Source organism: Hyperoodon ampullatus (assembly GCF_949752795.1).
Source record: "Hyperoodon ampullatus genome assembly, chromosome: X".
In the NCBI taxonomy this organism is placed as follows: Eukaryota; Metazoa; Chordata; class Mammalia; order Artiodactyla; family Ziphiidae; genus Hyperoodon; species Hyperoodon ampullatus.
The window spans coordinates 117,373,225-117,399,388 of NC_136913.1; the positions used below are offsets into that span (position 1 = coordinate 117,373,225).

The 26,164-nt window shown below is 39.7% G+C and overlaps 1 pseudogene across 1 annotated transcript in view; it reads left to right on the forward strand.

Annotated features, from left to right (window-relative positions):
• Window positions 1–25,865, forward strand: part of LOC307069814 (transmembrane 9 superfamily member 2-like) — a 92,662-nt pseudogene extending 66,797 nt beyond the window's left edge. Inside the window, exons 13-14 of the transcript in view lie at window positions 562–734; window positions 25,798–25,865. The product of the transcript in view is annotated as a transmembrane 9 superfamily member 2-like (transcript). The remainder of the gene's footprint in view (window positions 1–561; window positions 735–25,797) is intronic.
• Window positions 25,866–26,164: the final 299 nt, after the last annotated feature.

Genomic DNA, 26,164 nt, shown 5'->3' on the forward strand with positions numbered 1-26,164 from the left:
ATCTGTATGAGATGATGGGTGCTCACTAAATTTACTGTGAAAATCATTTCATGATGTATGTAAGTCAAATCATTATGCTGTATAACTTAAACTTAGATAGTGCTGTATGTCAGTTATATCTCAATAAAAATCCCCATAAAACTGAAAGGGTAAAAAAAGGTCTATCTTAAATTTCTATATTAACCTTTTTTTACCTGGCCTGAGGCATCAATTCAGGCACAGCACAACTCTGGCCAGTAAATTGAAGCTGACCTGAAAGCCTTCCAGGGCTGAGGCAGCATCTGCAGAGAAAGGATGCACACATTAGAAGTACAATCCCCGAGGGCACACATCGTCCCCCTGGAAACCAAGAGTTTATCATTGTTAGGGCGCCCCAAGCAGGATGTACATTAGTCAGACAGTACATATTATAGTAAATTTCTTATAAAACTTCTCCCCTTATTTCTTTTAATCCATAATCCTACAGAGCCTATTTTATGTTTCTTGTTATTACAATAATTGCTAACCCATGGACAGTTAGAATTTCATCTAAAAACTTGTTTTTTCTACCTCTTTTTGCAGGATTATCATTGGTGGTGGAGAGCCCTTTTTTACCAGCAGCTTTACAGCTGTTTACATTTTTTTGTATGCAGTTTATTACTTCTTTACCAAACTTCAAATCACGGGCATTGCAAACACCATTTTGTACTTTGGGTACACAATGCTCATAGTCTTGATTTTCTTCCTTTTCACAGGTGAGCACAGAATTACTTTGTGTATTTCAGATTCTCTAAAAAGACTTGGCGATATCCATAATATAATAAGCATCAATTAACAATTAATGGAAGGAAGAGGGAACAAAGTCATCATGTTCATTTTTATGCTTTGGAGATAAAAGATTGCAAAGCCCGGGGAGCTGGAGGGACCTTATGTACTTAGCTGTAAGACTGTCTCTTGTGAATGTTTTTAAACAGTAGGGATGTGTTCCAAAGCACAGTAAGGGTTATGTGTAATCACCTTTGAATAGCTCCCAAGCATAAAAAATTAACCGACTTGAATAACTTTTAAATGAGTAAAATTAGATTAAGTCAATATAAGCAATTATAGGTGAGGAACAAGATGTATACTTCTCAGGATTACTCATTTGGGATTGTTATTTGGGTTCCGCTGCGATGGAAACTTTTGTTTAAATTAATGCTTGAAGCAGGTGAAAAAAATGGCATGGTTTCTAAGATGATCCAGTTGGAGAAATAATGAAGATGGAGAGCTTTACTCCCTTTCTAACCCAAGGGAAGCAGCGGTCCACCTCTACCTGTCTCACTTTTTTTTGTGTGTGTGTGTGTGTGTTACGCGGGTCTCTCACTGTTGTGGCCTCTCCCGTTGCGTAGCACAGCCTCTGGACGCGCAGGCTCAGCGGCCATGGCTCACGGGCCTAGCCGCTCCGCGGCATGTGGGATCTTCCCGGGCCGGGGCACGAACCCGTGTCTCCTGCATCGGCAGGCGGACTCTCAACCACTGCGCCACCAGGGAAGCCCTGCCTCACTTTTAAGTTCTGGTTTTAGCTCAAGTCATATCACTTGTGTAGATCAGTTTGGAACATTTCAAATATTTTTCTCCGATTTTAACTCTCAGCCTCAACAAATATGCAAAAATTAACAATGGAAGTTTGTCAGAAATCAAAGCCTTAAGACACATGTAAACATTATCTGAGAAACTGGGCATCTTGGTTGGTGGCTCCTTTCTGTGCTTTTCGTATACTGCTGCTCTCAACTCCTCAGTAAAAAGAAGACTGGGCAGGCCTTCTCTCATCTCTCAGCCACCAGAAGTTCTATTTAGGGACCTCCCTGGTGGTCCAGTCGTTGGAACTCTGCTCTTCCACTTCCACTGCAGGGGGCCCGGGTTTGATCCCTGGTTGGGGAACTAAAAAAGTTCTATTTAAAACCGAAGGCCTGAGAGTGTCTCATCATTCTAGTCTACCAGCCTCCTCATGTTTGTTTTTGAGGTTTTTAAGCTTTTTACTGAAATATGCCTGCAGAAAAGTGCACACATCATAAGTGTAGAGCAGTGAGCACAATCTGTAACTGACACCCATGTTAATTAACAGTACGTGATCTGCACGCCCAAAGCCACTGTTGGGCCTCTTTCCACTCACCTTCCCCAAAAGGCAACCACTATCCTGACTTTTAACAGCATCGGTTAATTTGGCCTGTTTTTGATTTGTAGGTAAATGGAATCATACGAGATCTACTATTTTACGTCTGGCTTCACTGGGGTCTGGTTTCTTTTTCTCAAGATTGTTTGCGAATTTCATCCATATCGCTGTGCATACATGTCGTCTCTGCCCCTTGTGTGTTCTGTTTTGGGTTTCTCCCCCTGTGGGTTACTGGCTTTTCTATTTGTGTAATGTGCAGTTAGATGGATTATGTTTTCTTTTCTTCGTTACCTAACACTTTGACTCAGGCTGCCTTTTTCTGGGAGTCTTATATTACAACAACTTCTTTCAGAAGTTAGATGTCATCCCAAATGATCACATTGCTGACAAAAATCTGTGCCCTTTGGTTGGCTCCACCACTTGAATCGCTTCTGTCACTAATATGTGACTCTCCAAGGCTCTAAGTGGTCTCTTGCCAAATCTAAGGCCTTTCCCTGGTCTTCATCCTCCTTGGCTTCTTAGCTAAACACTACTCAACACCTATTCTGTGAAATTCTCCCAGCATGATTGGCATTCTTCTTCTTGTACCACGCTGTGAATTCTTTTGTTTTCCTCCCTCTTCCTGTCACCTAAGTCTAGCCTTTATCAAGGGTTCAGCTTTCAGCATTTCAGCCCTTTCTTTCTACACTCTCCCTTTTAGAGCTTATTTAGTCCCAGGGCTTCACTTTTGTCCTCAGTGCTGACAGCTCCCAAATCTGTATCTCTAGTCATAACCTCTCTCCAATTATATTCTGAACATTTGCATGTCGCATTGGTACTGCCAACTCGACATGCCCCAGAAAGTCAGTGTAGCACTTCCTTTCCCCGCAACGGACTCATCTTAATTTCTCTCTTCCTTTGACCATCATCTCTAATCTCTCATCTCCTTGGCTTATTTTGCAGGAATTTTTAACATAGACCTTCCATGCTTTATAGTTAATTAATTACAACTCCCCTATTTATTCTTCTTCAGAAGCTTCTTATTCTGTCTTACACTGCGTGAGACCCTGTGCTAGGTGCTGGGGACATAGTGGTGAAGAAGACAGGTAAAGTCCCCTGCTTTTGTGGATCTTATATTTTAATGGATGGGGAACAAAGAAGGAATTATGGGTTTGATGAGCTTTGTGAAAGAAATGATATTGAAGAAGAGGTGGATAATCAAGTGTTTCAAACAGAGGTGACAGCATGTTCAAAAGTCCTAAAGTGAGAAGGAGTATGACATCTTCAAAGAACACAGAGAAGTTCAAGATGGCAAGAGAAGGAAAGTGGCACTGGGTGGCAATAGTGATTAGAGACATAAGGAACTAGCAGATCTTACCAGGGTCTTAAAAACTCTACTGTACTAGGGAATTTAGATTTTATTGTAGGAATGATGGGAAGTTGAGGGGGTTTAAATAGGGAACTAATGTGATAATATCACTCTTCTTATTTGAAAGCTTTAATAGTGCCATACTTCTCTATCAAGGTCTAAACTTACCTTGGTGTTTGGGCTCCTGTTCTGCCTACTCAGCGTATTTTCTAAACCTCTTAAACGGAACCATTTACTGAGTTTAGGCGTGTCTCCTCCTGACTTTTTTAAAAATATATATTTAAAAAATTTATTTATTTTATTTATTTATTTTTGGCTGCATTGGGTCTTTGTTGCTGCACACGGGCTTTCCCTAGTTGCAGCAAGCGGGGGCTACTCTTTGTTGTGGCACGTGGGCTTCTCATTGCGGTGGCTTCTCTTGTTGCAGAGCACAGGCTCTAGGTGCATGGGCTTCATTAGTTGTGGCTCGTGGGCTGTAGAGTGCAGGCTCGGTATTTGTGGCGCATGGGCTTAGTAGCTCTGCGGCATGTGGGATCTTCCCGGACCAGGGCTTGAACCCATGTCCCCTGCATTGGCAGGCAGATTCTTAACCACTGCGCCACCAGGGAAGCCCTCCTTCTGACGTTTTTAGCATGTCTCCCCACCTAACTTGGAATCTCCTTGAGAACAGAGACCACATTGTATGCCTATTTTATATCTTTTATAGTGCTAAGCACATGGTTCTTCTTGAATTACATAGAGCATGAAAGAGAGGAGATACCATTATGGTATAATGTTTCCCTATCTATTTTATTTTATTTTGAATTAAAAAAATGTTTAGATTGAAGTATAATTGACATACAACGTTGTATTAGTTTCTGGTGTACAACATAATGATTTGATATTTGTATATATTGCAAAATGATCACCACAATAAGTCTAGTTAACATCTGCCATCATACACAGTTACAAAATTTTTGGAGTAGATGAGAACTTTTAAGATTTATTCTTTTAGCAACTTTCAAACATGCAGTACAGTATTATTAATTATAGTCGCTATCCTGTACATTACATCCCCGTTACTTATTTATAACTGGAAGTTTGTACCTTTTGACCCCCTTCACCCATTTTGCCCACATCCTCTCCCCACCCTCCAGGCTCTGGAAACCATCAATTTGTTCTTTGTATCTATGAGCTTGGTTGGTTTCTTTTTTTACTAAGATCCCACATGTAAGTGAGAGCATGCGGTATTTGTTTTACTCTGTCTGACTTACTTCACTTAGCATAATGCCCTCAAGCCCATCCATGTTGTCACAAAAAGCAGGATTGCATTCTTTTTTATGGCTGAATAATATTCCATTGTATACATATACCACATTTTCTTTATCCATTTATCCATCAGTGGACACTTAGGTTGTTTTCATATCTTGGCTATTGTAAATAATGCTGCAGTGAACATGGGGTACATGTATCTTTTTGAGTTAGTGTTTTCATTTTCTCTGGATAAATACCCAAAACTGGAATTGCTGGATCTTACAGTAGTTCTATTTTTAATTTTTTGAGGAACCTCCATACCATTTTCTATAGTGGCTGCACCAATTTACATTCCCACCAACAGTGCACAGGGTCCCCTTTTCTCCACATCCTCGCCAACACTTTTTATTTCTTGTGTTTTTGATAATTGCCATTCTAACAGGTGTGAGGTGATATCTCACTGTGGGTTTGATTTACATTTCCCTGATGATTAATGCTGTTGAGCATCTTTTCATGTACCTCTTGGCCTTCTGTATGTCTTCTTTGGAGAAACGTCTATTCAGATCTTCTGCCCATTTTTTTGTAATAAAATGCTTACATCTATCGTAACAGCCCTAAAATCTTTCTGGAGGGTATATATTTTTTTTCCTTTCCAGTTTTTTTGAGATTTTTATTGAGATATAGTTGACATACAGCACTGTATAAGTTTAAGGTATACAGCATAATGATTTGACTTACATAGTCATGAAATTATGATCACAGTAAATTTAGTGAATATCCATCATCTCATATAGTTACAAAATTGAAGAAATAGAAAAAGATTTTTTTCTTGTGCTGAAATTTACTTTCAGCAACTTTCATATATAACGTACAGCAGTGTTAATTATATTTATCATTGTACATTAAAACCCTAATACTTATTTATCTGATAACTGAAAGTTTGTACCTTTTGACTGCCTTCATCCAATTCCTCTTCACCCATCCCTCACATCTGGTAACTACAAATCTGATCTCTTTTTCTATGAGTTTGTTTGTTTGTTTGTTGAATTATAATTGACCTACAGCACTGTGTTAGTTCCTGGTACACAGCATAGTGATTTGATATTTCTATCCATTTCAAAATGATCACCATGATAAGTCTAGTTACCATCTGTCACCATACAAAGATTTGCATAATCATTGACTATATTCCCCACACTGTACATTTCATCTCATGACTTATTTATTTTGTAACTGGAATTTTGTATCTCTTAATCTCCCTCACCTATTTCACTCCTCCACCTACCCCTCCACCCCTGGCAACCACCTGTTTGTTCTCTGTGTCTATGACTGTTTCTGTTTTGTTACGTTTGTTCAATTGTTCCATTTTTTAGATTCCACATACAAATGAAATCATACAGTATTTGTTTTTCTCTGTCTGACTTATTTCACTTAGCATAATACCCTCTAGGTCCATCCATGTTGTCCCAAATGGCCAAATGACAAGATTTAATTCTTTTTTTATGGCTGAATTATATATATATATATATATATATACACACACACACACACACACACACACACACACACACACACACACACAAACATATACCACATCTTATTTATCCATTCATCTATTGATGAGCACTTAGGTTGCTTCCATATCTTGGCTACTGTAAATGATGCTTCAGTGAACATAGGGGTTCATATATCTTGAATTAGTGTTTTTGTTTTCTTCGGATAAATACCCAGGAGTGGAATTGCTGGATCATGTGGTGGATCTATTTTCATTTTTTTCAGGAATCTCCATACTGTTTTCTACAGTGGCTGCACCAATTTACATTCCCACCAACAGTGTACAAAGGTTCCCTTTTCTCCACATCCTCACCAACACTTGTTATTTGTTATCTTTTCGATGATAGCCATTCTGACAGGTATGAGGTGATATCTCATTGTGGTTTTGATTTGCATTTCCCTGATGATTAATGCCATTGAACATCTTTTCATGTGCCTGTTGGCCTTCTGTATGTTTTGTCTTCTCTGGAAAAATGTCTGTTCAGATCCTCTGCCCATTTAAAAAAATTTTTTTATAATTTTTTTTTGATGTAGACCATTTTTTTAAAAGTCTTTGTTGAATTTGTTACAATATTGCTTTTATTTTATGTTTTGGTTTGTTGGCTGCAAGGCATGTGGGATCCTAGCTCCCCGACCAGGGATTGAACCCTCACCCCCTGCGTTGGTAGGCAAAGTCTTAACCACTGGACCAGCAGGGAAGTCCCACTCTACACATTTTTAATTGGATTTTTTTGGGGGAGTTTATTGCTATTGAGTTGGATGAGTTTTTTTAAAAAATATATCTTGGATATTAACCCCTTATCAGATATATGATATGTAAGTATTTTCTCCTGTTCAGTAGGTTGCCTTTTCATTTTTGTTGATGGTTTCCTTTTCTGTACAGAAACATTTTAGTTTGATGTTGTCCCACTTGTCAATTTTTGCTTTTGTTGCCTTTGCTTTTGGTGTGAAGTCCAAAAAAATCATCACCAAGACTGATGTCAAGGAGCTTACCTCCTATATTTACTTTTAGGAGATTTATGGTTTCAGGTCTTACATTCAGGTCTTTAATCCACTTTAAGTTGATTTTTGTGTCCAGTTTCATTCATTTGCGTGTGCCTGTCCCGTTTTCCCAACACATTTATGAAAAGACTATCCTTTCTCCATTGTATATTATTGGCTCCTTTGTCATAAATTAGTTGACCATATATGTGTGGGCTTATTTCTGGGCTCTCTGTTTTGTTCCATTGAGTTATGTATTTGTTTTTATGCCAATACCATACAGTTTTGATTACTATAGCTTTGTGATATAGTTTGAAATCAAGGGATTGATACCTCCAACTTTGTTCTTGTTTCTCAAGATTGCTTTGGCTATTTGGGATCTTTTGTGGTTCCATACAAATTTTAGGATTGTTTGTTCTATTTCTGTGAAATTACCACTGGACTTTTATTTTATTTTTATTATTATTATTATTTTTTGACCATGCTGTGCAGCATGTGGGATCTTAGTTCCCTGGCCAGGGTTCAAACCTGCGCCCCCTGCATTGGAAGCACAGAGTGTTAACCACTGGACCACCAGGGAAATCCACCACTGGACTTTTGATGTGTTTTGATTGGAGAATTTAGTCTATTTACATTTAATTATTGATAGTTATGTCCTTATTGCCATTCATACATTGAATCTGTAGATTCCTTTGGGTAGTGTAGACATTTTTACAATATTAATCTTACAATTCATGAGCATAGACTATCTTTCCATTTATTTGTGTTTTCTTCAATCTTTCATTAACATCTTACAGTTTTCAGTGTAGAGGTCTTTCAGTTTCTCAGTTAAATTTATTCTTAGGTACTTCATTCTTTTTGATCAATTGTAAATGGGATTTTTGTTTGTTTGTTTGTTTTTTGCGGTACGCGGGCCTCTCACTGTCGTGGCCTCTCCTGTTGCGGAGCACAGTCTCCGCACGCGCAGGCTCAGCAGCCATGGCTCACGGGCCCAGCCGCTCCACGGCATGTGGGATCTTCCCGGACCAGGGCATGAACCCATGTCCCCTGCATCGGCAGGCGGACTCTCAACCACTACGCCACCAGGGAAGCCCGGGATTGTTTTCTTAATTTCTCTTTCTGATAGTTCATTATTAGTGTATAGAAATGCAACAAATTTCTATACATTGATTTTGTATCCTGAAACTTTACTGAATTCATTTATTAGTTCTAATAGTTCTTTGATGGAGTCTTTAGGGTTTTCTATACATAATACCATGTCATCTGTAGATAGTGACAGTTTTACTTCTTCCTTTCCAGATTGGCTACCTTTTATTCTTTTTCTTGCCTAATTGTTCTGCCTAGGACTTTCAATACTCTATTAAATAAAAGTGGTGAGTGTGGGCATCCTTGTCTTGTTCCTGATCTTAGAGGAAAAGCTTTTCCCTTTTCACCTTTGAGTATGATGTTAGCTATGGGTTTGTCATACATGTACTTTATTATGTTGAGATACATATCCTCTATACCCATTATCATTATGTAATGCCCTTATTAGCTTATTACAGTCTTCTTTTTAAAATCTATTTTGTGTAAATATAGTTACCCCAGCTTTCTTTTGGTTTCCATTTGCATGGAATATCTTTTTTGTTTAATCCCTTCACTTTCAGTCTGTGTGTCCTTATGTCTGAAGTGGGTTTCTTATAGGCAGCATATAGATGGGTCTTGTTTTTTATCCATTCCAGCCACTGTATGTGTTTTGATTGGAGAATTTAGTCTATTTACATTTAATTATTGATAGGTATGTCCTTATTGCCATTTTGTTATTTGTTTCCTGGCTGTTTTTTAGTTCCTCTGTCCCTTTCTTCTTCTCTTGCCTCTTCCTCTGTGGTTTGATGACTTTCTTTAGTGTTATGCTTAGATTCCTTTCTCATTATCTTTTGTGTATCTCTATAGGTTTTTGCTTTGTGGCTACCATGAGGACTAGATATATTGGGTTGGCCAAAAAGTTCATTCAGTTTTTTCCATAAGATGGCTCTAGTAGCACTTAGTTGTCTTTAACTTCATTCGAAACAGTTTTGTTAGATTGTATTGTGACAGCTGTCATAGCGTGCATTAAAAAAAAAAACTTATCAAAATTGCATTTTCGGGGACTTCCCTAGTGGTCCAGTGGTTTAGAATCCACCTTCCAATACAGGGGACGCAGGTTCAATCCCTAGTTGGGGAACTAAGATCCCACATGCTGCAGGGAAACTAAGCCCGCACACTGCAACTACTGAGCACGTGAGCCACAACTAGAGAACCTGCATGCTGCAACTACAGAGCCCACCTGCTCTGGAGCCCATGCAACACAACTAGAGAGAAACCCATGAGCTGCAATAAAGATCCTGCATGCTTCAACTAAGACCTGACACTGCCAAAAATAAATAAATAAATAAATAGTAAAAAAACCTGAATTTTTTGTAGCCATTTTAATATGGAAGATGGAAGAAAAAAAGCAACATTTTCAGCATATTATGCTTTATTATTTCAAGTAAGCTAAAAACGCAACTGAAACGCAAAAAAAGATTTGTGCAGTGTATGGCGAAGGTGCTGTGAATGATTGGATGTGTCAAAAGTGGTTTGTGGAAAAAAAAAAGTGGTTTGCGAAGTTTCTTGCTGGAGATTTCTTGCTGGACAATGCTTCACGGTCAGGTAGACCAGTTGAAGTTTATAGTGATCAAATCGAGACATTAATTAAGAACAATAAGCATTATATCATGCGGGAGATAGCTGACATACTCAAAATATCCAAATCAAGCGTTGAAAATCATTTGAACCAGCTTGGTTATGTGAATCGCTTTGATATTTGGTTCCACATATGTTGAGTGAAAAAAACCTTCTTGACCGTATTTCTGCATGCGATTCGCTACTTAAAAGTAATGAAAATGTTCCATTTTTAAAACAAATTGTGACGGGTGATGAAAAGTGGGTACTGTACAATAATGTGGAACGGAAGAGATCGTGGGGCAAGTGAAATGAACCACCACCAACCACACCAAAGGCCAGTCTTCATCCAAAGAAGGTGATGATGTGTATATGGTGGGATTGGAAGGGAGTTCTCTATTATGAGCTCCTTCCGGAAAACCAAACGATTAATTCCAACAAGTACTGCTCCCAATTAGACGAACTGAAAGCAGCACTCGACGAAAAGCGTCCAGAATCAGTCAACAGAAAACGCATAATCTTCCATCAGGATAACTCAAGACCACATGTTTCTTTGATGACCAGGCAAAAACTGTTACATCTTGGCTGGGAAGTTCTGATTCATCCACCGAATTCACCAGACATTGAACCTTTGGATTTCCATTTATTTCGGTCTTTACAAAATTCTCTTAATGAAAAAATTTCAATTCCCTGGAAGACTGTAAAAGGTACCTGGAACAGTTCTTTGCTCAAAATGATAAAAAGTTTTGGGAAGATGGAATTATGAAGTTGCCTGAAAAATGGCAGAATGTAGTGGAACAAAACAGTGAATACATTGTTCAATAAAGTTCTTGGTGAAAATGAAAAATTTGGTTTTTATTTTTACTTAAAAACCAAAGGAACTTTTTGGCCAACCCAATAACAACTTATAACAGTCTATTTTAAGTTGGTAAGACCCTAAATTTGAAAGCATTCTAAAGCTCTACATTTTTACTCTCCTTCTATGTTTTATGTCTTTGATGTCACATTTCACATCTTTTTATTATGTGTATCCCCTAACTTATTTTTACGACTTTTGTCTTTTAACCTTTATATTAGGTTTTTAAATTTTTTAAATAATTAAAAAATTTTCCTGCCCCTTCACCTTCCTACTAGCTTTATAAGTGATGAATCCACTACCTTTACTAATATATATTTACCTTTACCAGTGAGATTTATACTTTCATAAGTTGTCTTGTTACTAATTCGTGCCCTTTCTTTTCAGCATAAAGGAGTCCCTTTAACATTTCTTGTAAGGCCAGTTTAGTGGTGATGAACTATTTTAGCTTTTGATTGTCTGGAAAACTTTTGTTTTTTAATTAATTTTTATTGGATGATAATTGATTTACAATGTTCTGTTAGTTTCTGCTGTGTAGCAAAGTGAATCAGTTATACGTATACATATATCCACTCTTTTTAAGATTCTTTTCCCATATAGGCCGTTACAGAGTATTGAGTAGAGTTCCCTGTGCTATACAGTAGGTCCCCATTAGTTATCTATTTTATATAGTACTGTGTATATGTCAATCTTATTCTCCCAGTTTATCCCCCCCACCCCGGAAAACTTTTTATCTCTCATTCAATTCTGAATGATAACTTTGCCAACTAGAGTATTCTTGGTTGGATTTTTTTCTTTCATCATTTTGAATATATTGTCACTCCCTTCTGGCCTGCAAAGTTTCTGCTGAAAAATCTACAGATAGTCTTATGGGGGTTCATAACAAGTTGTTTTTCTCTTGCTGCTTTTAAGATTCTCCCCTTGTCTTTAACTTTTGACATTTTAATTGTAATGTGTCTCAGTGGGTCTCTTTGGGTTCATTTTATTTGCAACTCTCTGGGCTTCCTGGATCTGGACATCTGTTTCTTTCCCCAGGTTAGGGAAGTTTCCAGCCATTATTTCTTCAAATAATTTTTCTGCCCCTTTCTCTCTCTCTTCTCCTTTTGGAACTCCTATAATGCAAATGTTAGTCCACTTGGTGGTGTCCCATGAGTCCCTTAAGCTATCTTCACTTTTTTCATTCTTTTTCTTTTTTGCTCTGATTAGGTGAGTTACCTGCCCTGTCTTTGAGTTTACTGATCCTTTCTTCTGTTTCATCTAGTCTGCTATTGAACCCCTATAGTGTATTTTTCAGTTGAGTTATTGTATTTTTCAGCTCTGTGGTTTACGTTTGAACCTTTCTTATATTTTCTATTGATACATCTTTGTTGGAGTTCTCACTGTATTCATCCATTTTTCTCCCGAGTTCTGTAAGCATCTTTATGACCATTACTTTGAATTCTTTATCAGGTAAATTACTTAACTTTGTTTCCTTAAGGTTTTTTTTTTTTTCCTGAGGTTTTCTTATTCTTTTGTTTGGAACATATTCCTCTCTTTCTTTATTTTGCTTGACTGTGTTGGTTCCTGTGCGTTAGATGAAATAGCCACCTCTCCCAGCCTTGAAGGGTTGGCCTTGTGTAGGAGATGAACCTCACTGTTGAAATCTGCCCTAGCTCTTGATTGTCTCTCAAACCTTTGTGATTATCCAAGTGGCCTATTTTATTTATTTATTTTTATTGGAGTATAGTTGCTTTACAACATTGTGTTAGTTTATACTGTACAGCAAAGTGAATCAGCTATACGTATACATATATCCCGTCTTTTTTGGATTTCCTTCTCATTTAGGTCACCACAGAGCACTGAGTAGAGTTCCCTGTGCTATACAGTAGGTTCTCATTAGTTATCTACTTTATACATAGTATGAATAGTGTATATATGTCAATCCCAATCTCCCAGTTCATCCCCCCCACCATATCCATACGTTTGTTGTCTAAGTCTGTGTCTTTTATTTCTGCTTTGTAAATAAGATCGTCTATACCAGGAGTCTGTGGCCTGTTAGGAACCAGGCCACACAGCAGGAGGTGAGCGGTGGGTGAGTGAGCGAAGCTTCTGCTGCTCCCCATCGCTCACATTACCTCCTGAACCACTGTATCCCGGTCCCCCTCACCATCGTCTGTGGAAAAATTGTCTTTCATGAAACGGGTCCCTGGTGCCAAAAAGGTTGGGGACTGCTGGTCTATACCAGTTTTTTCAGATTGCACATATATGCGTTAATATACGATATTTGTTTTTCTCTTTCTGACTTACTTCACTCTGTATGACAGCCTCTAGGTCCATCAGCCTATTTCATTTTTAGTAGCTCCTAGTAGTCGAGGGTGTGCCAAAACCTTTCGGTGTCTCAAAGGGGAGGATCTCAGTCAGCACCAAGATTCAGACTGATTGAAAGCCAGACCCTCAGGCAGCAGCTTTTAAAGAATAGACATATATCTTCTGTGGAACTGCAAGTGTAAACCCCACTGGCTCCCTGAACCAGGTGATCTGGAGGTGTCTGTCGGGCAGCAGTCTCAAAAATCAGGGCTCCAGATGAGTGTATAAGCTCCTCTCTGGGAGGCACCGGTGAGCTGTAGCAAGGTAGAGGGAGAGTGCAAAGGTGATGTTCCTCAGCGTACATTCCCTGAGAGCAGCTCCATAGCTTCCAGATGTGTGCCAAACCTAACGCCTGCCCCTAAGGCCGAAGATTTAGGACTAACAAGTAGGCCTCCTTCACAAAAAGCCTGTCAGTCTGCTGTCTGTGTAGTGCCCTGGGGGTGGTAGTTGCCAAGGACTGTCTTTCCAGTTGTTACTGTCCCATGGGACCCAGGAACACCAGCCCTCCTGGCCACCAGAGCCAGGCGATCAAGGGGTATCCCTGGGAGGCAGCTGCAAAACCCAGGGCACTAAATATAAAAACTGGGGGACCAGACTCATATAAGAGTTCCCATCCTCCAAAGTCTCAGGGAAGGTTTACAGTCTGCCCTAAGATGTGGGCTTAATTAGAAGCCTGCCCCTCAGGCTGAAGCTGTGATGATAAGGTAATAGGAGCCCCTGGGTCTGTTGCCTCTTGCTGGGCCCAGGGAGTGGTAGCTGTTTAAGAACTCTTTCTCCATTGGTTACAGTCCTGTGGGACGTGTGAGCATAAGCCCCACTGCCCACCAGAGCCGGGCAATGCAGAGGTGTCCCCTGGCAGCAGCTGCAAAAATCAGGGCACCATATGTAAAAACTGGGGTGCCAGATGTGTGTAGAAGCTCTCCTCTGGGAGATACAGCACTCTGGAATATGGCTGGGGGAGAGCACGAAGAGGGCACCCACTGGCTGGAGCAAGGCAAAGGGGAAGTGCATAGATGGAACCCACAGAAAAAAAAGGAAAAAAAATGAAAGAAAAAGAAAACAAGAAGAGAAAGGAAAATGGGAAATAAAATAAGAGGTGAGGGAGATGGCACCTGCTGGCTTTAGCAAGGCAGAGGGATTTGGAGGAAGATGGTGCCCACTGGCTGAAGCATAATGATGACACCTGCTGCAAAGAAAGGAAAAAATAAAAGAAGAAAAGATGGTATCAGCTAGCTTATGTAGGCATAGGGAGAGCAGAAGATGGCACCCACCAGCCTCTGTCTCAGAGTATCCCAGCAGGCCCCATCCCTTCAGACCAATGCTTTAAAATTAGCAAAGGAGTCTTTCACATCAAGTCTGGGTGCCTTTCAAAAGGCTGCTTCTGTTCTGTGCCCTGGAGCCGGTGAGTCTGCGTGTGGGCCCTTTTTTAAAAAAAATTTTTTTAGTGGAGTATAGTTGATTTATAATGTTGTGTTAGTTTCTGCTAGACAGTAAAGTGAATCAGTTATACGTATACATATATCCTCTGTTTTTTTTTTGTTTTTTTTTAGATTCTATTCGCATATAGGCCATTACAGAGTATTGAGTAGAGTTCCCTGTGCTAAACAATAGGTCCTTATTAGTTACCTATTTTATATAGTAGTGTATATATGTCAATCCCAATCTTCCAATTTATCCCTCCCTCCCCTTACCCCTGGTAACCATAAGTTTATTTTCTCCATCTGTGACTCTATTTCTGTTTTGTAGATAAGTTTATTTGTACACTTTTTTTTAGATTTCACATATAAGCGATATCATATGATATTTGTCTTTCTGTGTCTGACTTACTTCCCTCAGTATGACAATCTCTAGGCCCCTCCATGTTGCTGCAAATGGTATTATTTCATTCTTTTTTATCGCTGAGTAATATTCCATTGTATGTATGTACCACATCTTCTTTATCCATTCATCTGTTGATGGGCACTTGGGTTGTTTCCATGTCCTGGCTATCGTAAATAGTGCTGCAGTGAACATTGGGGTATATGTATCTTTTCAAATTATGGTTTTCTCTGGATATATGCCCAGGAGTGGGATTGCTGGATCATATGGTAGCTCTGTTTTTAGTTTTTTAAGGAACCTCCATATTGTCCTCCATAGTGGCTGCACCAGTTTACATTCCCACCAACAGCATAAGTGGGTTCCCTTTTCTCCACACCCTCTCCAGCATTTCTTGTTTGTAAACTTTTTTTTTTTTTTTTTTTTGCGGTACGCGGGCCTCTCACTGCTGTGGCCTCCCCCGCCGCGGAGCACAGTCTCCGGACGCGCAGGCCCAGCGGCCATGGCTCACGGGCCCAGCTGCTCCGCGGCATGTGGGATTCTCCCGGACCGGGGCATGAACCTGCATCCCCCGCATCAGCAGGTGGACTCTCAACCACTGCACCACCAGGGAAGCCCTAAACTTTTTGATGATCATCATTTTGACTGGTGTGAGGTGATTCTTTTTTTTTTTTTTTTTTTTTTTTTGCGGTACGCGGGCCTCTCACTGTTGTGGCCACTCCCGTTGCAGAGCACAGGCTCCGGACGCGCAGGCTCAGCGGCCATGGCTCACAGGCCCAGCCGCTCCACGGCATGTGAGATCTTCCCAGACTGGGGCACGAACCCGTATCCCCTGCATCGGCAGGCGGACTCTCAACCACTGCGCCACCAGGGAAGCCCGAGGTGATTCTTCTTTGTAGTTTTGATTTGCATTTCTCTAATAATTAGTGATGTTGAGCATCTTTTCATGTGCTTTTTAACCATCTGTATGTCTTCTTTGGAGAAATGACTGTTTAGATCTTATGCCCATTTTTTGACTGGGTTGTTTATTTTGATATTCAGCTGCATGAGCTGTTTGTATATTTTGGAGATTGTGTGTGGGCCCTTAAGAGCCAAACCTCAGTTTGTATCAGCCCCTTGGGTCTCATGGGTGCGAGCCCTGTTGTTTTTCAAAACCAGATGTTTGGGGGGTTTATTTACAGATGCCAGTCTTAAAGGGTGGAGCGCTCCATATAGGGTATGAACGCTTTGCTCCTCAGAAAGAAGTTCAAGGTCTTGAGTTCCCTTCCGAATGTGCGTCACCATGCCGGGTTTGGGGTTTACAGTGAGATTGTGTCTCAGCCTTTCCTATCTCCTTCGATGTGGTTTCCCTCTCATTTACCCCATGTGAAGTGGTCTCTCTGACAGGTGTTTTCAGAGGAATTTTTTCCATATACTGCTGTAAATTTGGTGTGTCTATGAGAGGAAGTGAGTTCAGGATCTTCCTATGTCATCATCATGAATCAGAGCAAATTATTTTTCATATGGGGGGAGAGAGAGAGAAAAAGACATCTCCATATCTATTTTTAAATTAAATCATGGGTAGGAGAAACCTCCAAAGTAAATCCTGGTTATTCTTCATATCAGGAAAAAAATTAGTAAAATCATGAAGTGTGCTTTTGACATCAGTTTTCTAGAACTGTTGTTTAAGAAGCCCTCTCTGCGTAAGACTCTTAAATGGCATCTCTTTACATTTCACTGTTACATTTTGAGGTTCACAGCAGGAAGCAAGGCTTATTACCTCTGTTCATGGTGTTTCACTTTTGAGGAAGACATCCTTAATTAAATAATTAGTCTTAAGAATATAGATGTACACAAAAGTATAGTTCTTAATTGCTGACTACTCTTTCTTGCTGTAGACAAATCTTCCTGAGAGTGATTTTTTAAAATGAGAACTTTAAAATTAGCAATATCCACTCATGTAAAAAGTGCTGAAGAGTTTCACACTAATTTAGAATAATTACGCATTTATCCAAAGCTGTTCCTTGCAGTCACCACATTTCTCTTTGGTATTTGAATTCATCCATGGCATCACAATGGAAGTAGAAGACTTCAGAGCTGTCACTTTTCAATATTGAGTATGTTTCTACATATCCTTTATATTTGCCATTTTTATGGCTGTTTAACCTATTGAGCAGATTACTTAACTGTTTCCTCACTGTTGAATCCCCGCCATTTTGGATTATTTCCTTAGGATAGTCTGTGTAATGGGATGACAGGGTCAAAAAGCATAAATATTTTTATGGCTCTTTATGGCTTTCTGCCATCAGCAGTATTGTATCGGTTTCTCTACAGCCTTGGCTGGCATTGAATATTATTTTTAAAGAAACAATAACCAAAAAACCCTGAAAAAGTGGTTTTCTTTTTTGTTAACTCAGTATGTCTAAAATGACACCCCATTGTTTTCTTCCTCTCATTTTTTGAGGCAAAGGAAGTGATGTACATTGTGGCTGGTGTTCCTCTACCCAATTTTCAGTTCATAGCACACTAACAGATGTGTAAATAACATTTTGAAATAGGATTCAAAGAACAGGAAGAAGAAGGATAAGCCACAATATACCAATAATGTCACCAAAGGGTACCAGGAGGGAAACCTTGTATTGTAGAGACAAAGATAAATTTCAGTTAAAGTTCGGTGACTTACCCAAAATCCTAACTGGTTTTAGTATAACTAGTTTAACCAGCTGTTGAGAAACTGGCTATTAAAGAAACTAAGTCTATGCATGACCAAGTAGGCTGTGATCTCTTCTAATTTGATCACTTTACTCAGATCTCTAATGGATGTTCATGGTTGGCACACGTATGGATACTTGATCTTGATTGGAGGATAGTTAGTGATTTTTTATTTGCATCAACTTTTGTTTTTGACATCAACAAATGCATTAAAATCTTAAGAAAATTAATCAAAATAATGTATCTCTAGTTTGATGTAATAGACATAAGATCACAATAATCTAACACTTAAGATTCCTTCTCTTTGTGTTTAAATGCTATGTTCTATTATAATAATGGAGTTTATGGTTTAATATAAATCCTGGCTGCATTGCCATTGGGTAATAAATTAAATACTTTATATAAATATTTGCATTCAGCCACAGTCTTTTATTCCTGAGCAGTGGTTCTCAACCAGGGACAAATTTGTCCTGTGTAGGACATTTGTGATTGTCATGACTGGGAGGATGCTAATGACATCTAGTGGGTAGAGGCTAGGGATGCTGCTAAACATCTTATGATGCACAGACCAGCCCTGAACAAGAAAGCATTATCTGGCCCAAAATGTTAATAGTACTGCTGTTTAAGAAATCTGGTCTAGAGTGAACTGTTTTTGGACCTCACTTTTACTTGGGAGTTAATGCTATTTTCAAAATATAGTTTTGTTCATCTCAAGAGAACATGTTTAGAGTCTTGAGACTCTGAGCCACCAGTCACTGTGCAGTAATTGAAGCCAGCGTGATGCAAAGAGTTTCTACGACCCAGAAGAAGTATCAGCCGGGTGCAGAGTTCTTTTCTGTTGGCTTTCTCACTGTCTATGCTTTGAATATATTTTTATTCACTAAAAGAAGCGAATGAAGTTCAATATATTTTGAGAGTGTCTACCGTATAATATTGTATCACTAAAGTGAAGAATGTTCTCACACAGTGCAAGATGAAATACACTGTATTGAAGGTAACGTCCAATTATCTTAACACACAAATGTTAGCTGTAGTGGGCCTTTTGTGCTTTATTATACCAAGCTGTCTCTGTCTTATTAAAAATTTCAATTATAAAGGCCAAAAGATCAAAAAGGGATAAAGATGTATTAGTGCTAATTGTTAACCAACCAAAAAATATTTACTAAACTACTTCTTTTATGGGCTTGGCAATGTGCTAATAGGGAATATGGAAACATACATTTATCTCACTTAATTTTCACCTAATTGTCTGATTATTATGAGGTGTAGGTCATGTTATTCCCATTGCATGTACGAGGAAACTGAGGCTCAGAGAGATTAAGTGACTTGTTCAAGGTCACTCAGCTAGTAAGTGTGGGAGCTATGATTCATTCAAACCCAGGTTGGTCTGACTCTAAAGTTCATTCTCTTAAACACAACTCTCTATGTCCTCCTTAAGAAAGAGGTACTTTCTTTGAGGTGGGGCTAAACCAACCACCAAAGGATGCCTGCGGAATCTGCTCTGTGGGCCTCTATTTGATCAGGTGGACTTCCTGTAATTGGGAGAATGAAGACAGGTGCATGTAAAGCAATGAAGTATTGCCCTCAGGAATAGATGATGAAAAGAGACTATCCCAAGTCTTTTCCATGCCCCTTCAACCCTTCCAGCCCTTCTTTAAAAAAAATAGAGGCACATCCTTCCAATTTTTCCACATTATTCTAGGATAGAGGGAGTCAAGGCCAGTGTAATCTCTGGGATAATTCCATTACTTCTTTAATTCCAGCTGATTTTGATTTCAGCTTATATTTATGGACCAAAGTGCCAGGTGCTGTAGGAATTAACAGGACAGAGTGTTCTCTATTCTCAAGGATATTGAAAACCTCAGGGTCTTATCATTTTTCCCAGTGCAAGTAGTTACAGACCTATTCTAACCCTGGGCCCTGTGGTAGCCAGTATTCTTCTAGTTTTGAGCATCATACTAAAAATATTCAAAGGAAGGGAAGTATTCCTTTTCCCCAGAGGTAAGCAAAAGCTGCATTCTCTGGCATTCTTGTTTTGTGCATTTTATGTCTCTGGCATCTCATACCTGAGTTGATTTCTTACTCCCATCCTCAAGCATTTCCTGTCCAACTGCTGCTTATTCTTTGAGGTATTTTTCTGTACAAAGCAGTTCTTGGTCATCTCAGCCTGTATTGATTATCTCCACCCTAGAACAGTCAGGGCAGAACTGACTTTGAGTCCCAGCTGTACTGCTTATTGGCTGTATGTTGTAAGGCAGGTCGCTTTACTTCTCTGAGCCTCCATTTCTTTATAGAAAATAATAGCACCTATCTCAGAGTGATCGCACAGGTGAAACACTTAACTTGGAGCCAGGCATATAATAAATATTTAGTAAATCTCAGCTATTATTATTATTATCATCATCGTCATTGTCACTGTCTTGGTCAATTTGTTCATCTCACTCTCTGGCATATGAAACTTTGCTGGCTCCCAGTTGCCTATGGTATCAAATCCAAAGTTCTTAACTTATCATTCATTATCTGGCCCCCACCTACTTTTGCAGTCTTTTCTCCTGTATGATCTTTTTTTTTTTTTTTTTTTTTTTTTTGCGGTACGCGGGCCTCTCACCATTGTGGCCTCCCCCGTTGCGGAGCAAGGCTCCAGACGCACAGGCTCAGCGGCCATGGCTCACGGGCCCAGCCGCTCCGCGGCATGTGGGATCTTCTTCCTGGACCGGGGCACGAACCCGTGTCCCCTGCATTGGCAGGCGGACTCTCAACCACTGCGCCACTAGGGAAGCCCTCCTATATGCTCTTTTTAATATTCCCTTAATTTTCTGATCACTCACCCTTAATGTTCCAATCCCTCTGCCATGGTTCTCACTGTTCCTTAAAACTGCCAGGGTTTTAGTTGTTTCAGGCTTATGGGTACTTTCCCCTCTATCTGGAATAGCTGTCTCCCATCCTCAAACGCCTCTGAATCCAGCTTTATAGCACATTCTCTATGATGCCCTCTCCAAGTTCCTGCCATTTATTCATCATTCATTCATTCATTCAAGAAGAATATAGTGAACACCTACTGTATGTCATGCACTGCCCTAGAGGCTGGGGCTTTAGCAGTGATCAAAATCCCTATCCTCATGGAGCTTACACATGCACTGGGGGTACAAAACTGAGTAAGACTTCACCCCTAGCCTCAAGGCTATCATCTGGAGAGAGAAGCCCTCTAAACAGATCGTTTCCATGCATCGTGGTAAGGAGCCTAATAGAGTTAACCTGGAGTTTTGTGAAAGCACAGAGATCTTCAGGTAATTTGGGGTTGGGGAGTTTAAAATTTAAGGCATCAAATGGCAGGAAGAAGGCCTAAAGAGGCGGGCCAGGGTCTGATTCTGGAGGGCCTTGTGTGCTGAGACTAAGGAGTTGGAATTTTTATCATATATAGTCGTCATTTTCAGACTTGGGTGTGCCTTACATTCACTTGTGGAAATTATTTAAAACTACCTAAAACCAATAAATCTGATGCCCAGGGCCTATCCCAAAGCCCCTGAATCAAAATCCTTGCTGATCTGTATTTTTAGCCAGCTTAAAAGATTTCTGATACCCTCCGGGATTTAAGTACTTTTGCTATGGGAAGCTATTAAAGGTTTGTAAGTAGGGACCTGGCAATCAAACTTGTGTTTTGGAAATATCACAATCACTCTGACAGAGAATGGATTTGAGAGGGATACTGGAAGTGAAGACAAGCCAGGAGACAGTTTTCTAGATGAGAGATGAAGAGAGTGTGACTTAAGACCCAATGGCTACAGAGATGGACAGATGGATGGAGGGGATGGATTCAGAAGATTCCCATAAAAAAAAACCAATGCCAATTATGTTCTGGAAGTGATAATAAAGTTTTTAGAGAAAAGATCACAGAAAACATTAATTTATAAATGATAGAGCATCGAGCTCGGAAAGTAAACAGAAACAATCAAGGAATCAGTGAAAACTACATTTACCATCTCTGATTTTTATTTTCATAACAAATTATACAATTATGCAAGAATGAGTATAAAATATGTTTATACATTATATTAAATTGTATCTATTAGGAGTTTCTGCAGTAAATAACACCACTTTCTTCCAATCCTAACAATGACGTGCACATGAAAAAATGTGGTTTAATATGTAATATGAATTCTGGTAATATTTTCATCCATTTGCTGGCACTTTTAATGGGTATGGCAGTGTTACTGAATCTCAGTCTCCTCTTTAGTTCTAAAACTTGTTATAAAGATGTTTTCCTATGTATGTAAACACCAAAACAAAAAATTTCACAGGTTACCAACTGAGAGGGGGAAAGCAATTGTATTCTGTTATCACAGTAAGTATTTAGTTGAGGAAAAGAAGTATTTAAATAAGCATGTAAATAAAATATTTGTACTTCAAAAAAAACTCCACGTTGGAATTGGCAGGTCTTGGTGACTGATAAGATGTGGAAGCGAGAAAGACGAGGGGTTAGGGGTCCTTTCCAAGTCTCGGACTGTGGCCTCTGTATAAATAGTGATATGTTGTGCAGCCACTGACATTGTTCCCCACCAGAGCCCCCTTTTCTATCCTTTACATTACCTGGCAAGTGCCAGGCCCAGAGAAAGTGCTTACTGAATACTGAATCAAATGTGGCTGAGGAGAATCAAGGTCCCCAAGACCCTTTCCTCCAAACACACTTTCTCTTTATTCCTCTGTGCAATGGCTTTAATTCCAGCTTTAGGAAAATCTTTTCTGCGTGTGTCTTATTCACAGCTGCCAATTCTCAAATTAATGTATATTGGAATTTACTGTGACTGTGGAAAGCCTCTTTAAAGGTTTGTTTGTATCACATTACATAGAATGTGATAGACTTTCAAAATGTTTTATATAGCTAGTTTCTTCTTTTTCAAGTGCTCATGACTACTTTGGGAAAGCCCTGGAGGAAATGTGTATTGGATGCCAGTTCTAGATCAGACTGTGAATTTTTTTTCATTATAGAATTGCAATTAGAGAAAGGACAGGGGGAAAACGGGTTTCTCTGCTTCTCTTGGACTGCCTCATTCAAGATCCTGTGGTTGGATTGTCTTTTTTTTTTTTTTTTTTTTTTTTTTTTTTTTTTTGGTGGTACGTGGGCCTCTCATTGTTGTGGCCTCTCCCGTTGCGGAGCACAGACTCCGGACGCGCAGGCCCAGCAGCCATGGCTCACGGGCCCAGCCGCTCCGCGGCATGTGGGATCTTCCCGGACCGGGGCACGAACCCGTGTCCCCTGCATCGGCAGGCGGACTCTCAACCACTGCGCCACCAGGGAAGCCCCTGGATTGTCTTTTTGTTATGTATCACCCCACCTAATGAAAAAAGGTTATGAGGTTTAGAAAGAAACTAGGACACTTCTAGTATTGGTTTAGTACTTTCTCTGTCCTGAGGCAAAAGTAGGCAAAGACACCAAAGTGATAATTTTCTCCCTTTTTGTCCCATTTCCCTTTTTCTACCCTCAAGTTGTAGTACAAGCAATTGAGCTGTAGAAAAAAATATTTTAATTTCTCCAGATCCTTTACATTGCTTTTAACTTGTGTGGTACAGTGGCCCTTAGGAGAGAAATTTCCACACCTCTCTTCATACTTAAGGAAGACAGGCTAGCCAAGAGGTTCTGAACCATGGTTGCATGTTAGGACCTGGGGAGATTTAAAAACTCTTGACACTCAAGCTGCATCCCAGATCAATTAAATCAGCATAGCTGCGGGGGGAGTTGACCCAGGCAATAGTATTTGTTAAATCTCCCCCGGTGATTCCAAGCTACAAGTGATGTTGAGGACTTCCACCCTAGTCAAATAAATCCCATGTGAACATGTTTTTCAAGCCCCAGATCAGAACATCAGTGACAGCTATCATTTCTTGGGTGCCTCTAATGTATTTTATCCTTTTTTTGTCAGGTCAAGCCTGTTAGCTGGGTGGGGATATGATTCCTTTTCACTTATGAGGCACAGAGGAGATAGGTATCTTGCTCTACATCATACAGCTAAGTGTCTGCCTAACTCCAGAGTCCAGATTCTTTAGCTCAGCCAACTATCAGAACAATGTGAGGGTTGATGGATTTTTGTTTTTCGGGTAGGAGACAATTTGGTACTTTAAATAGAGCATCAAAAAGTTGAGAATTCGTAGACATTTTAATGATTTATGGGAATAATATGCAGCAAATTGAAATCAGGAGTGTTTTAGATTCAGAGACGTATGTTAGCTATGCACCTGAACCTTTTAAGTTGTTGGATTCAAAAAAGGAAGCCAAAAGTAGGAATAGGTATTATCGTCCCCATTTTTCAGCTGAGAAAACTGAGGCTTGGCAAGACTGTCACTTGCCCAAGATCAACAAATAACCAACAGAGGAGATTTGTGTCCCTCCAGAGCCCATGGTCTTATCACTGTACCATACTGACTCCTGACAAGGAGCTTTGTAGGATGGGAGGGAAGTGGCATGATGGTATATAGGATGGAAAGTTATTCTATTGATAAATTTAGCAATCGGCATAGAAAAAGGTAACAAATCCTGCCTAAAGCTTTCTGTGATCTTGTTATTAAGATGTTTTCTTAGATGATTGAATTGTCTTAGGGTGCCCCATTTAGACTATGGGATTTGGAAATCTTATTAGAGTTTTCTTCAGTTAAGTCATTAGACCTAATGTCATCTGAAGATTTATTTTTATAGTATGAACATCAATGGAATTCTATGTTAAAGAAAAATTTGTCCATAATCATGTCACCCTAAAATATAAAGGTATCTTCTTTTGTTCATGCTCTGCTGTAGTCTACAGGTTTAGGCTTATGCAGTGTTCTCATAGGTGTGATGCCTGGGAGTTCTTTAAGGTCTGGCTTTTTTCACCTGACACCATATTATAAATATTGCCCCATGCTGCTTTATATTTGTCATTTTTGATGCCTATCTTATTTCATCTTAGTCCATCGTTTAGGTAGTCATCTATTTGGGGGCATTTTGGTTGGTTGTGACTTTTCAATGTTATAAATCAGTATTATGAACACCTTTTGCATGTAATTTTTTTTCTTCTATGGGATCATTTCTTTAGGATAAGTCCCCAGAGATGGGCTGTTTCTCAAGCTTAATTATGCAAAAACTTTGATTTAGAAAACTAATATATTCTCTGAGTATGTAAGTAAATAGATTATTTCTGCTTTTGCTACATAGGTAATGGTTATTTACATTTTCTAAAATTGAAGCAAGTTATACAAAGTTTATTGTGTTAGAAAGTAGCCTTGGGGGCTTCCCTGGTGGCACAGTGGTTAAGAATCCGCCTGCCAATGCAGGAGACACGGGTTCGATCCGTGGTCCGGGAAGATCACAATGCCGCGGACCAACTAAGCCCGTGTGCCACAACTACTGAGCCTGTGCTCTAGAGCATGAGAGCCACAACTACTGAAGCCAGTGAGCCATAACTGCTGAATCCTGCATGCCTAGAGCCCGTGCTCCGCAACAAGAGAAGCCACCGCAATGAGAAGCCCGCGCACCACAACAAAGAGTAACCCCCACTCGCTGCAACTAGAGGAAGCCCGTGCGCAGCAACAAAGACCCAACGCAGCCAAAATTAATAAATAAATTTATTTTAAAAAAAGAAAATAAAAAAGAAAGTAGCCTTGCACTTTTTTGATCCTTTTTGAAATAGAGAACTTAAGTTACTCATTTTTTTTTTTTTTGTTTCGCGGGCCTCTCACTGTTGTGGCCTCTCCTGTTGCGGACCACAGGCTCCGGACGCACAGGCTCAGCGGCCATGGCTCATGGCTCACGGGCCCAGCTGCTCCGCGGCATGTGGGATCTTCCCGGACCGGGGCACGAACCCGTGTCTGCTGCATGGGCAGGCGGACTCTCAACCACTGCGCCACCAGGAAAGCCCAAGTTACTCATTTTTATTACTTTGCTTTGGTTAGAGACCTGCAGTGTTCAATCAAATGGCTTCTCACCCTTTTCCAGGTGACTGCCTGCAGCACTGCTGCTCATCCTCTTTGCTCAGCAAGAGAGCCTGGTGATTTTTATTTGATAAAGTCAGAGTCTTGAGATTTAGAGAATGAGTGCTCCACCTCAAAACGGACATGCTTTGCGTTTTTGAGAAAGCTACTTTGATGTTCTATAATGTCTGGTTAACAAGGATATTTTTCATTTTGTTTCAGGGACAGTTGGATTTTTTTCCTGCTTCTGTTTTATTACTAAACTCTACAGTGTGGTGAAAGTGGATTAAATAATGTCCCCAGAGGCTTCCAGGCACATCACCCTTGCTTTTGAATATATATCTGTAGCTATATGAACATCTATAGAGATATATATGTATGCTTCTAATTGCATGTTTTTAATATCTATCAATTTAAAAACCTCATTGTCCGGCCTCAGTTTGTATGACACAAAATACGATTGTATGGACAAAAAAAAAAAAAAAAAAAAACAGGTTGGAAGGTAGGTTCATTCTAAGTAATATTTTCCTGAAACAATACCATAAAAGGGTTTGATTTAAAGCAATTAGAACAAAGGAAGCACATTTCC